Source organism: Carcharodon carcharias, chromosome 36 (assembly GCF_017639515.1).
Source record: "Carcharodon carcharias isolate sCarCar2 chromosome 36, sCarCar2.pri, whole genome shotgun sequence".
In the NCBI taxonomy this organism is placed as follows: domain Eukaryota; kingdom Metazoa; phylum Chordata; class Chondrichthyes; order Lamniformes; family Lamnidae; genus Carcharodon; species Carcharodon carcharias.
Genome location: NC_054502.1, coordinates 9,405,568 through 9,426,133, shown reverse-complemented (window position 1 = coordinate 9,426,133; position 20,566 = coordinate 9,405,568). Strand labels below are relative to the sequence as shown.

The 20,566-nt window shown below is 52.2% G+C and overlaps 1 protein-coding gene across 2 annotated transcripts in view; it reads right to left on the bottom strand.

Moving 5' to 3' along the window:
• The window catches only part of LOC121272929 (myocyte-specific enhancer factor 2D homolog), a 217,166-nt gene that overhangs the window by 82,329 nt on the left and 114,271 nt on the right, over positions 1-20,566 (bottom strand). Inside the window, exon 1 of one of the 2 annotated variants that reach the window (XM_041179805.1) lies at positions 20,126-20,262. The exons of the other annotated variant lie outside the window; for it this stretch is intronic. The gene's annotated coding sequence lies outside the window, so the exon portion shown is untranslated. Of the gene's footprint in view, positions 1-20,125; positions 20,263-20,566 lie in introns of those variants that run through there. 2 annotated transcript variants of the gene reach the window in all.

Sequence of the window (20,566 nt, the reverse complement as noted above, 5' to 3'; positions counted from 1 at the left end):
CTGTCACTGTATAACACTGGGGTACAGTACTGGTGGGGACAGGTCTGTCACTGTATAACACTGGGGTACAGTACTGGTGGGGACAGGTCTGTCACTGTATAACACTGGGGTACAGTACTGGTGGGGACAGGTCTGTCACTGTATAACACTGGGGTACAGTACTGGTGGGGACAGGTCTGTCACTGTATAACACTGGGGTACAGTACTGGTGGGGACGGGTCTGTCACTGTATAACACTGGGGTACAGTACTGGTGGGGACGGGTCTGTCACTGTATAACACTGGGGTACAGTACTGGTGGGGACAGGTCTGTCACTGTATAACACTGGGGTACAGTACTGGTGGGGACAGGTCTGTCACTGTATAACACTGGGGTACAGTACTGGTGGGGACGGGTCTGTCACTGTATAACACTGGGGTACAGTACTGGTGGGGACAGGTCTGTCACTGTATAACACTGGGGTACAGTACTGGTGGGGACGGGTCTGTCACTGTATAACACTGGGGTACAGTACTGGTGGGGACAGGTCTGTCACTGTATAACACTGGGGTACAGTACTGGTGGGGACAGGTCTGTCACTGTATAACACTGGGGTACAGTACTGGTGGGGACGGGTCTGTCACTGTATAACACTGGGGTACAGTACTGGTGGGGACAGGTCTGTCACTGTATAACACTGGGGTACAGTACTGGTGGGGACAGGTCTGTCACTGTATAACACTGGGGTACAGTACTGGTGGGGACAGGTCTGTCACTGTATAACACTGGGGTACAGTACTGGTGGGGACAGGTCTGTCACTGTATAACACTGGGGTACAGTACTGGTGGGGACAGGTCTGTCACTGTATAACACTGGGGTACAGTACTGGTGGGGACAGGTCTGTCACTGTATAACACTGGGGTACAGTACTGGTGGGGGGTCTGTCACTGTATAACACTGGGGTACAGTACTGGTGGGGACAGGTCTGTCACTGTATAACACTGGGGTACAGTACTGGTGGGGACAGGTCTGTCACTGTATAACACTGGGGTACAGTACTGGTGGGGACAGGTCTGTCACTGTATAACACTGGGGTACAGTACTGGTGGGGACAGGTCTGTCACTGTATAACACTGGGGTACAGTACTGGTGGGGACAGGTCTGTCACTGTATAACACTGGGGTACAGTACTGGTGGGGACGGGTCTGTCACTGTATAACACTGGGGTACAGTACTGGTGGGGACAGGTCTGTCACTGTATAACACTGGGGTACAGTACTGGTGGGGACAGGTCTGTCACTGTATAACACTGGGGTACAGTACTGGTGGGGGAGGTCTGTCACTGTATAACACTGGGGTACAGTACTGGTGGGGACAGGTCTGTCACTGTATAACACTGGGGTACAGTACTGGTGGGGACAGGTCTGTCACTGTATAACACTGGGGTACAGTACTGGTGGGGACAGGTCTGTCACTGTATAACACTGGGGTACAGTACTGGTGGGGACAGGTCTGTCACTGTATAACACTGGGGTACAGTACTGGTGGGGACAGGTCTGTCACTGTATAACACTGGGGTACAGTACTGGTGGGGACAGGTCTGTCACTGTATAACACTGGGGTACAGTACTGGTGGGGACAGGTCTGTCACTGTATAACACTGGGGTACAGTACTGGTGGGGACAGGTCTGTCACTGTATAACACTGGGGTACAGTACTGGTGGGGACAGGTCTGTCACTGTATAACACTGGGGTACAGTACTGGTGGGGACAGGTCTGTCACTGTATAACACTGGGGTACAGTACTGGTGGGGACAGGTCTGTCACTGTATAACACTGGGGTACAGTACTGGTGGGGACAGGTCTGTCACTGTATAACACTGGGGTACAGTACTGGTGGGGACAGGTCTGTCACTGTATAACACTGGGGTACAGTACTGGTGGGGACAGGTCTGTCACTGTATAACACTGGGGTACAGTACTGGTGGGGACAGGTCTGTCACTGTATAACACTGGGGTACAGTACTGGTGGGGACAGGTCTGTCACTGTATAACACTGGGGTACAGTACTGGTGGGGACAGGTCTGTCACTGTATAACACTGGGGTACAGTACTGGTGGGGACAGGTCTGTCACTGTATAACACTGGGGTACAGTACTGGTGGGGACAGGTCTGTCACTGTATAACACTGGGGTACAGTACTGGTGGGGACGGGTCTGTCACTGTATAACACTGGGGTACAGTACTGGTGGGGACAGGTCTGTCACTGTATAACACTGGGGTACAGTACTGGTGGGGACAGGTCTGTCACTGTATAACACTGGGGTACAGTACTGGTGGGGACAGGTCTGTCACTGTATAACACTGGGGTACAGTACTGGTGGGGACAGGTCTGTCACTGTATAACACTGGGGTACAGTACTGGTGGGGACAGGTCTGTCACTGTATAACACTGGGGTACAGTACTGGTGGGGACGGGTCTGTCACTGTATAACACTGGGGTACAGTACTGGTGGGGACGGGTCTGTCACTGTATAACACTGGGGTACAGTACTGGTGGGGACAGGTCTGTCACTGTATAACACTGGGGTACAGTACTGGTGGGGACAGGTCTGTCACTGTATAACACTGGGGTACAGTACTGGTGGGGACAGGTCTGTCACTGTATAACACTGGGGTACAGTACTGGTGGGGACAGGTCTGTCACTGTATAACACTGGGGTACAGTACTGGTGGGGAGGTCTGTCACTGTATAACACTGGGGTACAGTACTGGTGGGGACAGGTCTGTCACTGTATAACACTGGGGTACAGTACTGGTGGGGACAGGTCTGTCACTGTATAACACTGGGGTACAGTACTGGTGGGGACAGGTCTGTCACTGTATAACACTGGGGTACAGTACTGGTGGGGACAGGTCTGTCACTGTATAACACTGGGGTACAGTACTGGTGGGGACAGGTCTGTCACTGTATAACACTGGGGTACAGTACTGGTGGGGACAGGTCTGTCACTGTATAACACTGGGGTACAGTACTGGTGGGGACAGGTCTGTCACTGTATAACACTGGGGTACAGTACTGGTGGGGACAGGTCTGTCACTGTATAACACTGGGGTACAGTACTGGTGGGGACAGGTCTGTCACTGTATAACACTGGGGTACAGTACTGGTGGGGACAGGTCTGTCACTGTATAACACTGGGGTACAGTACTGGTGGGGACAGGTCTGTCACTGTATAACACTGGGGTACAGTACTGGTGGGGACAGGTCTGTCACTGTATAACACTGGGGTACAGTACTGGTGGGGACAGGTCTGTCACTGTATAACACTGGGGTACAGTACTGGTGGGGACAGGTCTGTCACTGTATAACACTGGGGTACAGTACTGGTGGGGACAGGTCTGTCACTGTATAACACTGGGGTACAGTACTGGTGGGGACAGGTCTGTCACTGTATAACACTGGGGTACAGTACTGGTGGGGACGGGTCTGTCACTGTATAACACTGGGGTACAGTACTGGTGGGGACAGGTCTGTCACTGTATAACACTGGGGTACAGTACTGGTGGGGACAGGTCTGTCACTGTATAACACTGGGGTACAGTACTGGTGGGGACAGGTCTGTCACTGTATAACACTGGGGTACAGTACTGGTGGGGACAGGTCTGTCACTGTATAACACTGGGGTACAGTACTGGTGGGGACAGGTCTGTCACTGTATAACACTGGGGTACAGTACTGGTGGGGACAGGTCTGTCACTGTATAACACTGGGGTACAGTACTGGTGGGGACAGGTCTGTCACTGTATAACACTGGGGTACAGTACTGGTGGGGACAGGTCTGTCACTGTATAACACTGGGGTACAGTACTGGTGGGGACAGGTCTGTCACTGTATAACACTGGGGTACAGTACTGGTGGGGACAGGTCTGTCACTGTATAACACTGGGGTACAGTACAGGTGGGGGGGTCTGTCACTGTATAACACTGGGGTACAGTACTGGTGGGGACAGGTCTGTCACTGTATAACACTGGGGTACAGTACTGGTGGGGACGGGTCTGTCACTGTATAACACTGGGGTACAGTACTGGTGGGGACGGGTCTGTCACTGTATAACACTGGGGTACAGTACTGGTGGGGACAGGTCTGTCACTGTATAACACTGGGGTACAGTACTGGTGGGGACAGGTCTGTCACTGTATAACACTGGGGTACAGTACTGGTGGGGACGGTCTGTCACTGTATAACACTGGGGTACAGTACTGGTGGGGACAGGTCTGTCACTGTATAACACTGGGGTACAGTACTGGTGGGGACAGGTCTGTCACTGTATAACACTGGGGTACAGTACTGGTGGGGACGGGTCTGTCACTGTATAACACTGGGGTACAGTACTGGTGGGGACAGGTCTGTCACTGTATAACACTGGGGTACAGTACTGGTGGGGACAGGTCTATCACTGTATAAGACTGGGGTACAGTATTGGTGGGGATGGGTTGTCACTATAAGACTGGGGTACAGTACTGGTGGGGACCGGTCTGTCACTATGTAACACTGGGGTACAGTACTGGTGCAGACAGGTCTGTCACTGTATAACACTGGGGTACAGTACTGGTGGGGACCGGTCTGTCACTGTATAACACTGCAGTACAGTACTGGTGGGGATGGGTCTGTCACTGTATAACACTGGGGGACAGTACTGGTGAGGACGGTTCTTTCACTGTGTAACACGGGGGAACAGTACCGGTGGGGATGGGTGTGTCACTGTATATCACTGGGATACAGTACTGGTGGGGACAGGTCTGTCACTGTATAACACTAGGGTACAGTACTGGTGGGGTTGGGTCTGTCACTGTATAACACAGTGGCACAGTACTGGGGGCGACAGGTCAGTCACTATATAACACTGGGGTACAGTACTGGTGGGGACAGGTCTGTCAGTGTATAACACTGAGGTACAGTACTGGTGGGGATGGGTCTGTCACAGTCTAACACTGGCGTACAGTACTGGTGGGGACAGGTCTGTCACTGTATAACACTGGGGTACAGTACTGGTGGGGACAGGTCTGTCTCTGTATAACACTGGGGCACAGTACTGGTGGGGACGGGTCTGTCACAGACTAACACTGGGGTACAGTACTGGTGGGGACAGGTCTGTCACTGTATAACACTGGGGAACAGTACTGGTGGGGACGGGTCTATCACTGTATAACACTGGGCTACATTATTTGTGGGGACGGGTCTATCACTGTATAACACTGGGGTGCAGTGCTGGTGGGGACAGGTCTGTAGCTGTATAATACAGTGGCATAGTACTGGGGGCGACAGGTCAGTCACTATATAACACTGGGGTACAGTACTGGTTGGGAAAGATCCGTCACTGTATAACACTCGGGTACAGTACTGGTGGGGACAGGTCTGTCAGTGTATAACAGTGGGGTACAGTACTGGTGGGGTCAGCTCTTTCATTGTATAACACTGGGGTACAGTACTGGTGGGGACAGGTCAGTCACTGTATAACACTGGGTTCCATTGCTGGTGGGGACGGGTCTGTCACTGTATAGGGGAACAGTACTGGTGGGGACAGGTCTATCACTGTATAACACTGGGGTACAGTATTGGTGGGGATGGGTCTGTCACTATAAGACTGCGGTACAGTACTGGTGGGTACCGGTGTGTCACTGTATAACACTGGGGTCCAGTACTGGTGGGGATGGATCTATCACTGTTTAACACAGGGGTACAGTACTGGTGCAGACAGGTCCGTCACTGTATAACACTGGGGCACAGTACTGGTGGGGACGGGTCTGTCACTGTTTAACACTGGGGTACAGTACTGGTGCAGACACGTCTGTCACTGTATAAAACTGGGGCAAAGTACTGGTGGGGACGGGTCTGTCACTGTATAACAATGGGGTACAGTACTGGTGGGGACCGGTCTGTCACTGTATAACACTGCAGTACAGTACTGGTGGGGATGGGTCTGTCACTGTATAACACTGGGGGACAGTACTGGTGGGGACGGTTCTTTCACTGTATAACACTGGGATACAGTACTGGTGGGGACAGGTCTGTCACTGTATAACACTAGGGTACAGTACTGGTAAGGTTGGGTCTGTCACTGTATAACACTGGGATACAGTACTGGTGGGGACGGGTCTGTCACTGTATAACACTGGGATACAGTACTGGTGGGGACGGGTCTGTCACTGTATAACACTGGGGTACAGTACTGTTGGGGACAGGTCTGTCACTGTATAACACTGCAATACAGTACTGGTGGGGACGGGTCTGTCACTGTATAACACTGGGGTACAGTACTGGTGGGGATGGGTCTGCCACTGTATAACACTGGGGTACAGAACTGATGATGGGTCTGTCACTGTATAACGTTGGGGTACAGTACTGGTCGGGATGGGTGTTACTGTATAACACTGGGGTACAGTACTGGTGGGGACTGGTCTGTCACTGTATAACACTGGGGCACAGTACTGGTGGGGACGGATCTGTCACTGTATAACACTAGGGCACAGTACTGGTGGGTACGGGTCTGTCACTATGTAACACTGGGGTACAGTACTGGTGGGGACAGGTCTGTCACTATATAACACTGGGGTACAGTACTGGTGGGGACAGGTCTGTCACTGTAAAACACTGGGTTACAGTACTGGTGGGGACAGGTCTGTTACTGTAAAACACTGGGTTACAGTACTGGTGGGGACGGGTCTGTCACTGTATAACACTGAGCTACAGTACTGGAGGGGACGGGTCTGTCACTGTATAACAGTGGGGGTCAGTACTGGTGGGGATGGATCTGTCACTGTTTAACACTGCGGTATAGTACTGGTGGGGACAGGTCTATCACTGTATAACACTGGGGTACAGTACTGGTGGGGACAGGTCTATCACTGTATAACGCTGGTGTACAGTACTGGTGCGGATGGGTCTATCCCTGTATAACACTGGGGTACGGAACTGGTGGGGACAGGTCTATCACTGTATAACACTGGGGTACAGTACTGGTGGGGACGGGTCTGTCTCTGTATAACGCTGGGGTACTCTACTGGTGCGGACGGGTCTGTCACCGTATAACACTGAGGTACAGTACTGGTGGGGACGGGTCTGTCACTGTATAACGCTGGGGCACAGTACTGGTGGGAACGGATCTGTCACTGTATAAAACTGGGGTACAGAACTGGTGGGGACGGGTCTGACACTGTATAACACTGGGGTACAGAATTGGTGGGGACGGGTCTATCACTGTATAACACTGGGGTACAGAATTGGTGGGGACGGGTCTGTCACTGTATAACACTGGGGTACAGTACTGGTGGGGACAGGTCTGTCACTGTATAACACTGGGGTACAGTACTGGTGGGGACAGGTCTGTCACTGTATTACACTGGGGTACAGTACTGGCGGGGACGGGTCTATCACTGTATCACACTAGGGTGCAGTGCTGGTGGGGACAGGTCTGTAGCTGTATAACACAGTGGCACAGTACTGGGGGCGACAGGTCAGTCACTATATAACACTGGGGTACAGTACTGGTGGGGACAGGTCTGTCACTGTATAACACTGGGGTACAGTACTGGTGGGGACGGTCTGTCACTGTATAACACTGGGGTACAGTACTGGTGGGGACAGGTCTGTCACTGTATAACACTGGGGTACAGTACTGGTGGGGACAGGTCTGTCACTGTATAACACTGGGGTACAGTACTGGTGGGGACAGGTCTGTCACTGTATAACACTGGGGTACAGTACTGGTGGGGACGGGTCTGTCACTGTATAACACTGGGGTACAGTACTGGTGGGGACAGGTCTGTCACTGTATAACACTGGGGTACAGTACTGGTGGGGACAGGTCTGTCACTGTATAACACTGGGGTACAGTACTGGTGGGGACAGGTCTGTCACTGTATAACACTGGGGTACAGTACTGGTGGGGACAGGTCTGTCAGTGTATAACACTGGGGCACAGTACTGGTGGGGAAGGGTCTGTCAGTGTATAACACTGGGGTATAGAACTGGTGGGGACAGGTCTGTCACTGTATAACACTAGGGTACAGTTAGGTGGGGATGGGTCTGTAACTATAAGACTGGGGTACAGTACTGGTGGGGACGGGTCTGTCACTGTATAACACTGGGGTACAGTACTGGTGGGGTTGGGTCTGTCACTGTATAACACTGGGGTACAGTACTGGTGCAGACAGGTCTGTCACTGTATAACACTGGGGCACAGTACTGGTGGGGACGGATCTGTCACTGTTTAACACTGGGGTACAGTACTGGTGCAGACAGGTCTGTCACTGTCTAACACTGGGGTACAGTACTGGTGGGAACAGGTCTGTCACTGTATAACACTGAGGTGCAGTGCTAGTGGGGATGGGTCTGTCACTATAAGACTGGGGTACAGTACTGGTGGGGACCGGTCTGTCACTGTATAACACTGGAGTACAGTACTGGTGGGGATGGGTGTTACTGTATAACACTGGTGTACAGTACTGGTGGGGATGGGTATGTCACTGTATAACACTGGGGCACAGTACTAGTTGGGATGGGTGCTAATGTATAACATTGGGGTACAGTACCGGTGGGGACAGGTCTGTCACTGTATAACACTGGGGTACAGTACTGGTCGGGATGGTGTTACTGTATAACACTGGAGTACAGTACTGGTGGGGATGGGCCTGTCACTGTATAACACTGGAGTACAGTACTGGTGGGGATGGATCTGTCACTGTTTAACACTGGGGTACATTATTGTTGGGGACGGGTCTGTCACTGTATAACACTCGGGTACAGTACTGGTGGGGACAGGTCTGTCAGTGTATAACAGTGGGGTACAGTACTGGTGGGGTCAGCTCTTTCATTGTATAACACTGGGGTACAGTACTGGTGGGGACAGGTCAGTCACTGTATAACACTGGGTTCCATTGCTGGTGGGGACGGGTCTGTCACTGTATAGGGGAACAGTACTGGTGGGGACAGGTCTATCACTGTATAACACTGGGATACAGTATTGGTGGGGATGGGTCTGTCACTATAAGACTGCGGTACAGTACTGGTGGGTACCGGTGTGTCACTGTATAACACTGGGGTCCAGTACTGGTGGGGATGGATCTATCACTGTTTAACACAGGGGTACAGTACTGGTGCAGACAGGTCTTTCACTGTATAACACTGGGGCACAGTACTGCTGGGGACGGGTCTGTCACTGTTTAACACTGGGGTACAGTACTGGTGCAGACACGTCTGTCACTGTATAAAACTGGGGCAAAGTACTGGTGGGGACGGGTCTGTCACTGTATAACAATGGGGTACAGTACTGGTGGGGACCGGTCTGTCACTGTATAACACTGCAGCACAGTACTGGTGGGGATGGGTCTGTCACTGTATAACACTGGGGGACAGTACTGGTGGGGACGGTTCTTTCACTGTATAACACTGGGATACAGTACTGGTGGGGACAGGTCTGTCACTGTATAACACTAGGGTACAGTACTGGTAAGGTTGGGTCTGTCACTGTATAACACTGGGATACAGTACTGGTGGGGACGGGTCTGTCACTGTATAACACTGGGGTACAGTACTGTTGGGGACAGGTCTGTCACTGTATAACACTGCAATACAGTACTGGTGGGGACGGGTCTGTCACTGTATAACACTGGGGTACAGTACTGGTGGGGATGGGTCTGCCACTGTATAACACTGGGGTACAGAACTGATGATGGGTCTGTCACTGTATAACGTTGGGGTACAGTACTGGTCGGGATGGGTGTTACTGTATAACACTGGGGTACAGTACTGGTGGGGACTGGTCTGTCACTGTATAACACTGGGGCACAGTACTGGTGGGGACGGGTCTGTCACTGTATAACACTAGGGCACAGTACTGGTGGGGACGGGTCTGTCACAGACTAACACTGGGGTACAGTACTGGTGGGGACAGGTCTGTCACTGTATAACACTGGGGAACAGTACTGGTGGGGACGGGCCTATCACTGTATAACACTGGGCTACATTATTTGTGGGGACGGGTCTATCACTGTATAACACTGGGGTGCAGTGCTGGTGGGGACAGGTCTGTAGCTGTATAATACAGTGGCATAGTACTGGGGGCGACAGGTCAGTCACTATATAACACTGGGGTACAGTACTGGTTGGGAAAGATCTGTCACTGTATAACACTCGGGTACAGTACTGGTGGGGACAGGTCTGTCACTGTCTAACACTGGGGTACAGTACTGGTGGGGTCAGCTCTTTCATTGTATAACACTGGGGTACAGTACTGGTGGGGACAGGTCAGTCACTGTATAACACTGGGTTCCATTGCTGGTGGGGACGGGTCTGTCACTGTATAGGGGAACAGTACTGGTGGGGACAGGTCTATCACTGTATAACACTGGGGTACAGTATTGGTGGGGATGGGTCTGTCACTATAAGACTGGGGTACAGTACTGGTGGGTACCGGTGTGTCACTGTATAACACTGGGGTCCAGTACTGGTGGGGATGGATCTATCACTGTTTAGCACAGGGGTACAGTACTGGTGCAGACAGGTCCGTCACTGTATAACACAGGGGCACAGTACTGGTGGGGACGGGTCTGTCACTGTTTAACACTGGGGTACAGTACTGGTGCAGACACGTCTGTCACTGTATAAAACTGGGGCAAAGTACTGGTGGGGACGGGTCTGTCACTGTATAACAATGGGGTACAGTACTGGTGGGGACCGGTCTGTCACTGTATAACACTGCAGTACAGTACTGGTGGGGATGGGTCTGTCACTGTATAACACTGGGGGACAGTACTGGTGGGGACGGTTCTTTCACTGTATAACACTGGGATACAGTACTGGTGGGGACAGGTCTGTCACTGTATAACACTAGGGTACAGTACTGGTAAGGTTGGGTCTGTCACTGTATAACACTGGGATACAGTACTGGTGGGGACGGGTCTGTCACTGTATAACACTGGGGTACAGTACTGTTGGGGACAGGTCTGTCACTGTATAACACTGCAACACAGTACTGGTGGGGACGGGTCTGTCACTGTATAACACTGGGGTACAGTACTGGTGGGGATGGGTCTGCCACTGTATAACACTGGGGTACAGAACTGATGATGGGTCTGTCACTGTATAACGTTGGGGTACAGTACTGGTCGGGATGGGTGTTATTGTATAACACTGGGGTACAGTACTGGTGGGGACTGGTCTGTCACTGTATAACACTGGGGCACAGTACTGGTGGGGACGGGTCTGTCACTGTATAACACTAGGGCACAGTACTGGTGGGTACGGGTCTGTCACTATGTAACACTGGGGTACAGTACTGGTGGGGACAGGTCTGTCACTATATAACACTGGGGTACAGTACTGGTGGGGACAGGTCTGTTACTGTAAAACACTGGGTTACAGTACTGGTGGGGACGGGTCTGTCACTGTATAACACTGAGCTACAGTACTGGAGGGGACGGGTCTGTCACTGTATAACAGTGGGGGTCAGTACTGGTGGGGATGGATCTGTCACTGTTTAACACTGCGGTATAGTACTGGTGGGGACAGGTCTATCACTGTATAACACTGGGGTACAGTACTGGTGGGGACAGGTCTATCACTGTATAACGCTGGTGTACAGTACTGGTGCGGATGGGTCTATCCCTGTATAACACTGGGGTACGGAACTGGTGGGGACAGGTCTATCACTGTATAACACTGGGGTACAGTACTGGTGGGGACGGGTCTGTCTCTGTATAACGCTGGGGTACTCTACTGGTGGGGACGGGTCTGTCACCGTATAACACTGAGGTACAGTATTGGTGGGGACGGGTCTGTCACTGTATAACGCTGGGGCACAGTACTGGTGGGAACGGATCTGTCACTGTATAAAACTGGGGTACAGAACTGGTGGGGACGGGTCTGACACTGTATAACACTGGGGTACAGAATTGGTGGGGACGGGTCTATCACTGTATAACACTGGGGTACAGAACTGGTGGGGACGGGTCTGTCACTGTATAACACTGGGGTACAGTACTGGTGGGGACAGGTCTGTCACTGTATAACACTGGGGTACAGTACTAGTGGGGACAGGTCTGTCACTGTATTACACTGGGGTACAGTACTGGCGGGGACGGGTCTATCACTGTATCACACTAGGGTGCAGTGCTGGTGGGGACAGGTCTGTAGCTGTATAACACAGTGGCACAGTACTGGGGGCGACAGGTCAGTCACTATATAACACTGGGGTACAGTACTGGTTGGGACAGAACTGTCACTGTAAAACACTAGGGTACAGTACTGGTGGGGACAGTCTGTCAGTGTATAACAGTGGGGTACAGTACTGGTGGGGTCAGGTCTATCATTGTATAACACTGGGGTACAGTAGCGGTGGGAATGGGTCTGCACTGTATAACACTGGGGTACAGTGCTGGTGCAGATGTGTCTGTCACTGTATAACACTGGGGTACATTATTGTAGGGGACGGGTCTGTCATTGTATAACACTGGGGTACAGTACTGGTGGGGACGGGTCTGTCACTGTCTAATGCTGGGGTACAGTACTGGTGGGGACAGGTCTGTCACTGTATAACACTGGGGTACAGTACTGGTGGGGACGGGTCTGTCACTGTATAACACTGGGGTACATTATTGGTGGGGACGGGTCTGTCATTGTATAACACTGGGTTCCATTACTGGTGGGGACGGATCTGTCACTGTATAGGGGTACAGTACTGGTGGGGACAGGTCTATCACTGTATAACACTAGGGTACAGTATTGGTGGGGATGGGTCTGTAACTATAAGACTGGGGTACAGTACTGGTGGGGACGGGTCTGTCACTGTATAACACTGGGGTACAGTACTGGTGGGGTTGGGTCTGTCACTGTATAACACTGGGGTACAGTACTGGTGCAGACAGGTCTGTCACTGTATAACACTGGGGCACAGTACTGGTGGGGACGGATCTGTCACTGTTTAACACTGGGGTACAGTACTGGTGCAGACAGGTCTGTCACTGTCTAACACTGGGGTACAGTACTGGTGGGAACACGTCTGTCACTGTATAACACTGAGGTGCAGTGCTAGTGGGGATGGGTCTGTCACTATAAGACTGGGGTACAGTACTGGTGGGGACCGGTCTGTCACTGTATAACACTGGAGTACAGTACTGGTGGGGATGGGTGTTACTGTATAACACTGGTGTACAGTACTGGTGGGGATGGGTATGTCACTGTATAACACTGGGGCACAGTACTAGTTGGGATGGGTGCTAATGTATAACATTGGGGTACAGTACCGGTGGGGACAGGTCTGTCACTGTATAACACTGGGGTACAGTACTGGTCGGGATGGTGTTACTGTATAACACTGGAGTACAGTACTGGTGGGGATGGGCCTGTCACTGTATAACACTGGAGTACAGTACTGGTGGGGATGGATCTGTCACTGTTTAACACTGGGGTACATTATTGTTGGGGACAGGTCTGTCATTGTCTAACACTGGGGTACAGTACTGGTGGGGACAGGTCTGTCACTGTCTAACACTGGGGTACAGTACTGGTGGGGACAGGTCTGTCACTGTATAACACTGGGGAACAGTACTGGTGGGGACGGGTCTGTCACTGTATAACACTGGGGTACATTATTGGTGGGGACGGGTCTGTCATTGTATAACACTCGGGTACAGTACTGGTGGGGACAGGTCTGTCACTGTATAACACTGGGGAACAGTACTGGTGGGGACGGGTCTGTCACTGTATAACACTGGGGTACATTATTGGTGGGGACGGGTCTGTCATTGTATAACACTCGGGTACAGTACTGGTGGGGACCGGTCTGTCACTGTATAACACTGGGGTCCAGTACTGGTGGGGATGGATCTGTCACTGTTTAACACTGGGGTACAGTACTGGTGCAGACAGGTCTGTCACTCTATAACACTGGGGCACAGTACTGGTGGGGACGGATCTGTCACTGTTTAACACTGGGGTACAGTACTGGTGCAGACAGGTCTGTCACTGTATAACATTGGGGCACAGTACTGGTGGGGACGGGTCTGTCACTGTATAACAATGGGGTACAGTACTGGTGGGGACCGGTCTGTCACTGTATAACACTGCAATACAGTACTGGTGGGGATGGGTCTGTCACTGTATAACACTGGGGTACAGTACTGGTGGGTACGGGTCTGTCACTATATAACACTTGGGTACATTACTGGTGGGGACGGGTCTGTCACTGTATAACACTGGGGTACAGTACTGGTGGGGACAGGTCTATCACTGTATAACACTGGGGTACAGTACTGGTGGAGACTGGTCTGTCACTGTATAACACTGGGGTACAGTACTTGTGGGGACAGGTCTGTCACTGTATAACACTGGGGTACAGTTCTGGTGGGGACGGGTGTGTCACTGTATAACACTGGGGTACAGTACTGGTGGGGCAGGCACATCACTGTATAACACTGGGGTACAGTACTGGTTGGGACGGGTCTGTCACTGGAAACACTGGGGTACAGTACTGGTGGGGACGGGTCTGTCACTGTCTAACACTGGGGTGCAGTACTGGTGGGAACAGGTCTGTCACTGTATAACACTGGGGTACAGTATTGGTGGGGATGGGTCTGTCACTATAAGACTGGGGTACAGTACTGGTGGGGACGGGTCTGCACTGTATAACACTGGGGTACAGTACTGGTGGGGACGGGTCTGTCACTGTATAACACTGGGGTACAGTACTGGTGGGGCAGGCACATCACTGTATAACACTGGGGTACAGTACTGGTTGGGACGGGTCTGTCACTGGAAACACTGGAGTACAGTACTGGTGGGGACGGGTCTGTCACTGTCTAACACTGGGGTGCAGTACTGGTGGGAACAGGTCTGTCACTGTATAACACTGGGGTACAGTATTGGTGGGGATGGGTCTGTCACTATAAGACTGGGGTACAGTACTGGTGGGGACGGGTCTGCACTGTATAAGACTGGGGTACAGTACTGGTGGGGATGGGTCTGTCACTGTCTAACACTGGGGTGCAGTACTGTTGGGAACAGGTCTGTTACTGTATAACACTGGGGTACAGTACTGGTCGGGATGGGTGTTACTTTATAACACTGGAGTACAGTACTGGTGGGGATGGGCCTGTCACTGTATAACACTGGGGTACAGTGCTGGTGCAGATGTGCCTCTCACTGTATAACACTGGGGTACATTATTGGTGGGGATGGGTCTGTCATTGTATAACACTGGGGTACAGTACTGGTGGGGAGGGGTCTGTCACTGTATAACACTGGGGTACAGTACTGGTGGGGACAGGTCTGTCACTGTATAACACTGGGGTACAGTACTGGTGGGGACGGGTCTGTCACTGTATAACACTGGGGTACATTATTGGTGGGGACGGGTCTGTCATTGTATAACACTCGGGTACAGTACTGGTGGGGACAGGTCAGTCACTGTATAACACTGGCTTTCATTACTGGTGGGGACGGATCTGTCACTGTATAGGGGTACAGTACTGGTGGGGACAGGTCTATCACTGTATAACACTGGGGTACAGTATTGGTGGGGATGGGTCTGTCACTATAGGACTGGGGTACAGTACTGGTGGGGACCGGTCTGTCACTGTATAACACTGGGGTCCAGTACTGGTGGGGACGGATCTGTCACTGTTTAACACTGGGGTACAGTACTGGTGCAGACAGGTCTGTCACTGTATAACAATGGGGTACAGTACTGGTGGGGACCGGTCTGTCACTGTATAACACTGCAATACAGTACTGGTGGGGATGGGTCTGTCACTGTATAACACTGGGGTACAGTACTGGTGGGTACGGGTCTGTCACTGTATAACACTTGGGTACATTACTGGTGGGGACGGGTCTGTCACTGTATAACACTGGGGTACAGTACTGGTGGGGTCATCTCTATCACTGTATAACACTGGGCTACAGTACTGGTGGGGCAGGCATATCACTATATAACACTGGGGTACAGTACTGGTGGGGACGGGTCTGTCACTGTCTAACACTGGGGTGCAGTACTGGTGGGAACAGGTCTGTCACTGTATAACACTGGGGTACAGTATTGGTGGGGATGGGTCTGTCACTATAAGACTGGGGTACAGTACTGGTGGGGACGGGTCTGCACTGTATAAGACTGGGGTATAGTACTGGTGGGGACGGGTCTGTCACTGTCTAACACTGGGGTGCAGTACTGGTGGGAACAGGTCTGTCACTGTATAACACTGGGGTACAGTATTGGTGGGGATGGGTCTGTCACTATAAGACTGGGGTACAGTACTGGTTCAGACAGGTCTGTCACTGTATAACACTGGGGTACATTACTGGTGGGGACGGGTCTGTCACTGTATAACACTGGGGTACAGTACTGGTGGGGACGGGTTTGTCACTGTATAACACTGGGCTACAGTACTGGTGGGGCAGGTCTATCACTGTATAACATTGGGGTACAGTACTGGTGGGGACGGGTCTGTCACTGTATAACACTGGGATACATTACTGGTGGGGATGGATCTGTCACTGTTTAACACTGTGGTACAGTACTGGTGGGAACAGGTCTGTCACTGTATAACACTGGGATGCAGTGCTAGTGGGGATGGGTCTGTCACTATAAGACTGGGGTACAGTACTGGTGGGGACCGGTCTGTCACTGTATAACACTGGGGTCCAGTACTGGTGGGGACGGATCTGTCACTGTTTAACACTGGGGTACAGTACTGGTGCAGACAGGTCTGTCACTGTATAACAATGGGGTACAGTACTGGTGGGGACCGGTCTGTCACTGTATAACACTGCAATACAGTACTGGTGGGGATGGGTCTGTCACTGTATAACACTGGGGTACAGTACTGGTGGGTACGGGTCTGTCACTGTATAACACTTGGGTACATTACTGGTGGGGACGGGTCTGTCACTGTATAACACTGGGGTACAGTACTGGTGGGGTCATCTCTATCACTGTATAACACTGGGGTACAGTACTGGTGGGGCAGGCATATCACTGTATAACACTGGGGTACAGTACTGGTGGGGACGGGTCTGTCACTGTCTAACACTGGGGTGCAGTACTGGTGGGAACAGGTCTGTCACTGTATAACACTGGGGTACAGTATTGGTGGGGATGGGTCTGTCACTATAAGACTGGGGTACAGTACTGGTGGGGACGGGTCTGCACTGTATAAGACTGGGGTATAGTACTGGTGGGGACGGGTCTGTCACTGTCTAACACTGGGGTGCAGTACTGGTGGGAACAGGTCTGTCACTGTATAACACTGGGGTACAGTATTGGTGGGGATGGGTCTGTCACTATAAGACTGGGGTACAGTACTGGTTCAGACAGGTCTGTCACTGTATAACACTGGGGTACATTACTGGTGGGGACGGGTCTGTCACTGTATAACACTGGGGTACAGTACTGGTGGGGCAGGTCTATCACTGTATAACATTGGGGTACAGTACTGGTGGGGACGGGTCTGTCACTGTATAACACTGGGATACATTACTGGTGGGGATGGATCTGTCACTGTTTAACACTGTGGTACAGTACTGGTGGGAACAGGTCTGTCACTGTATAACACTGGGATGCAGTGCTAGTGGGGATGGGTCTGTCACTATAAGACTGGGGTACAGTACTGGTGGGGACCGGTCTGTCACTGTATAACACTGGAGTACTGTACTGGTGGGGATGGGTGTTACTGTATAACACTGGTGTACAGTACTGGTGGGGATGGGTCTGTCACTGTATAACACTGGGTACAGTACTAGTCGGGATGGGTGCTAATGTATAACATTGGGGTACAGTACCGGTGGGGACAGGTCTGTCACTGTATAACACTGGGGTACAATACTGGTCGGGATGGGCCTGTCACTGTATAACACTGGGGTACAGTACTGGTGGGGATGGGTCTGTCACTGTATAACACTGGAGCACAGTTCTGGTGGGGATGGGTCTGTCACTGTCTAACACTGGGGTACAGTACTGGTGGGGATGGGTCTGTCACTGTATAACACTGGGGTACAGTACTGGTGGGGATGGGTCTGTCACTGTATAACACTGTGGTACAGTGCTGGTGGGGATGGGTCTGTCACTGTATAACACTGGGGTACAGTACTGGTGGGGACAGGTCTGTCACTGTACAACACTGGGGTACAGTACTGGTGGGGATGGGTCTGTCACTGTATAACACTGGGGTACAGTACTGGTGGGGACGGGTCTGTCACTGTATAACACTGGGGTACAGTACTGGTGGGGATGGGTCTGTCACTGTATAACACTGGGGTACAGTACTGGTGGGGATGGGTCTGTCACTGTATAACACTGGGTTACAGTACTGGTGGGGACGGGTCTGTCACTATATAACACTGGGTTACAGTACTGGTGGGGACAGGTCTGTCACTGTATAACACTGGGGTACAGTACTGGTGGGGACGGGTCTGTCACTGTATAACACTGGGATACAGTACTGGTGGGGACAGGTCTGTCACTGTCTAACACTGGGGTACAGTACTGGAGGGGATGGGTCTGTCACTGTATAACACTGGGGTACAGTACTGGTGGGGATGGGTCTGTCACTGTATAACACTGGGTTACAGTACTGGTGGGGACGGGTCTGTCACTATATAACACTGGGTTACAGTACTGGTGGGGACAGGTCTGTCACTGTATAACACTGGGGTATTGTACTGGTGGGGACGGATCTGTCACTGTATAACACTGGGGTACAGTACTGGTGGGGATGGGTCTGTCACTGTATAACACTGGGGTACAGTACAGGTGGGGACAGGTCTGTCACTGTATAACACTGAGGTACAGTACTGGTGGGGACAGGTCTGTCACTGTATAACACGGGTACAGTACTGGTGGAGACGGGTCTGTCACTGTATAACACTGAGGTGCAGTGGCTGTGTATCACGCTAAAATAATGACCATGAATGTTTGTAGACCCTTCCATGACCCCAGGGTATCCCAAAGGCAATGCAGAACTTTTTGCAGTGTCGTCACTGTTGGAACGAAGGAAACACGAGAGCCAATTTTGCACACAGAACGAGCGCACTTCGAGCAATGTGAGTGATAAGATAACCAGCTTCCCGGATGCAGGCTGAAGGATAGATATTGGCCCCAGGACACAAGGGAGAACTAAGCAGATCTTCTTCTACACATAACATGTGGGATCTTTTCTACCACGTGAGAGCACAAGGAGACCTTCCATTTAACATCTCCGACAGTGCAGCACTCCCCTATTGACCCTCCGACAGTGCAGCACTCCCCTACTGACCTTCCGACAACGCAGCACTCCCCTACTGACCCTCCGACAGTGCAGTACTACCCTACTGACCCTCTGACAGTGCAGCACTCCCCTACTGACCCTCCGACAGTGCAGCACTCCCCTACTGACCCTCCGACAGTGCAGCACGCCCCTACTGACCCTGCGACAGTGCAGCACTCCCTTACTGACCCTCCGACAGTGCAGCACTCCCCTACTGACCCTCCGACAACGCAGCACTCCCCTACTGACCCTCCGACAGTGCAGCACTCCCCTACTGACCCTCCGACAGTGCAGCACTCCCCTATTGACCCTCCGACAGTGCAGCACTCCCCTATTGACCCTCCGACAACGCAGCACTCCCCTACTGACCCACCGACAACGCAGCACTCCCCTACTGACCCTCTGACAACGCAGCACTCCCCTACTGACCTTCCGACAGTGCAGCACTCCCCTACTGACCCACCGACAGTGCAGCACTCCCCTACTGACCCACCGACAACGCAGCACTCCCCTACTGACCCTCCGACAGTGCAGCACTCCCCTACTGACCCTCTGACAACGCAGCGCTCCCTTAGTGCCGGCACCAGTTGTGTCGGCCTGGATTTTGCGCTCGAGTCTCTGGAACGGGGACTGGGCAGCCACAACCTTGACTCAGAGGGGACAGAGAGAGAGAGAAAGAGAGAGCCGCAGAGGCACAAGTGCCCCTCGCTTGGGTACACAACCCTGGGCACATCACAGTTGATCACCCCGCGCCCCCTCCCCTCAAAACACGGCTCGCTCCACACGGTGCAAACCCCGGCTTTAAAGGAACAGTGACACGGAGCGCAGGCTCTGAGCATACTCACCAGTGAAGTAACGTGCATGGCCAGCAGCGCTACAGTGACAAGCCGATGTGAAGGACAAAGACAGGCTCTGCCAACCAGCGTCACAGCGACAAACAACTGTTTCTAATCTGTCACAACATATGACGAGAGCTCCTCTGACCAGTTTGGATGTCAGACTGCCAAATCCTCCTCCCCCTCCCAGCAGCAGCAGCCCCCCTCCCTGCCAGCCACAGCTGTGAGAAGAGGAAGTGAGCAGCCTCCTACCATTCAGGCAGCTGTTGCACTGACCGCTCGCTCTTTCACTCCGGATGGTCATGCCGTCTGCAAAGGAGCCTTTCAGAGCTGGCATTCCAAGCCCAGCCTATTTCCCCGCAACTGTCAGTCTGCGAATCCGGCTCCCTCGTTCAGACAGCTCCGACACTCTCAGTCTGCAGCTTCAAAGGATGGTCAGAGACCTGGCCA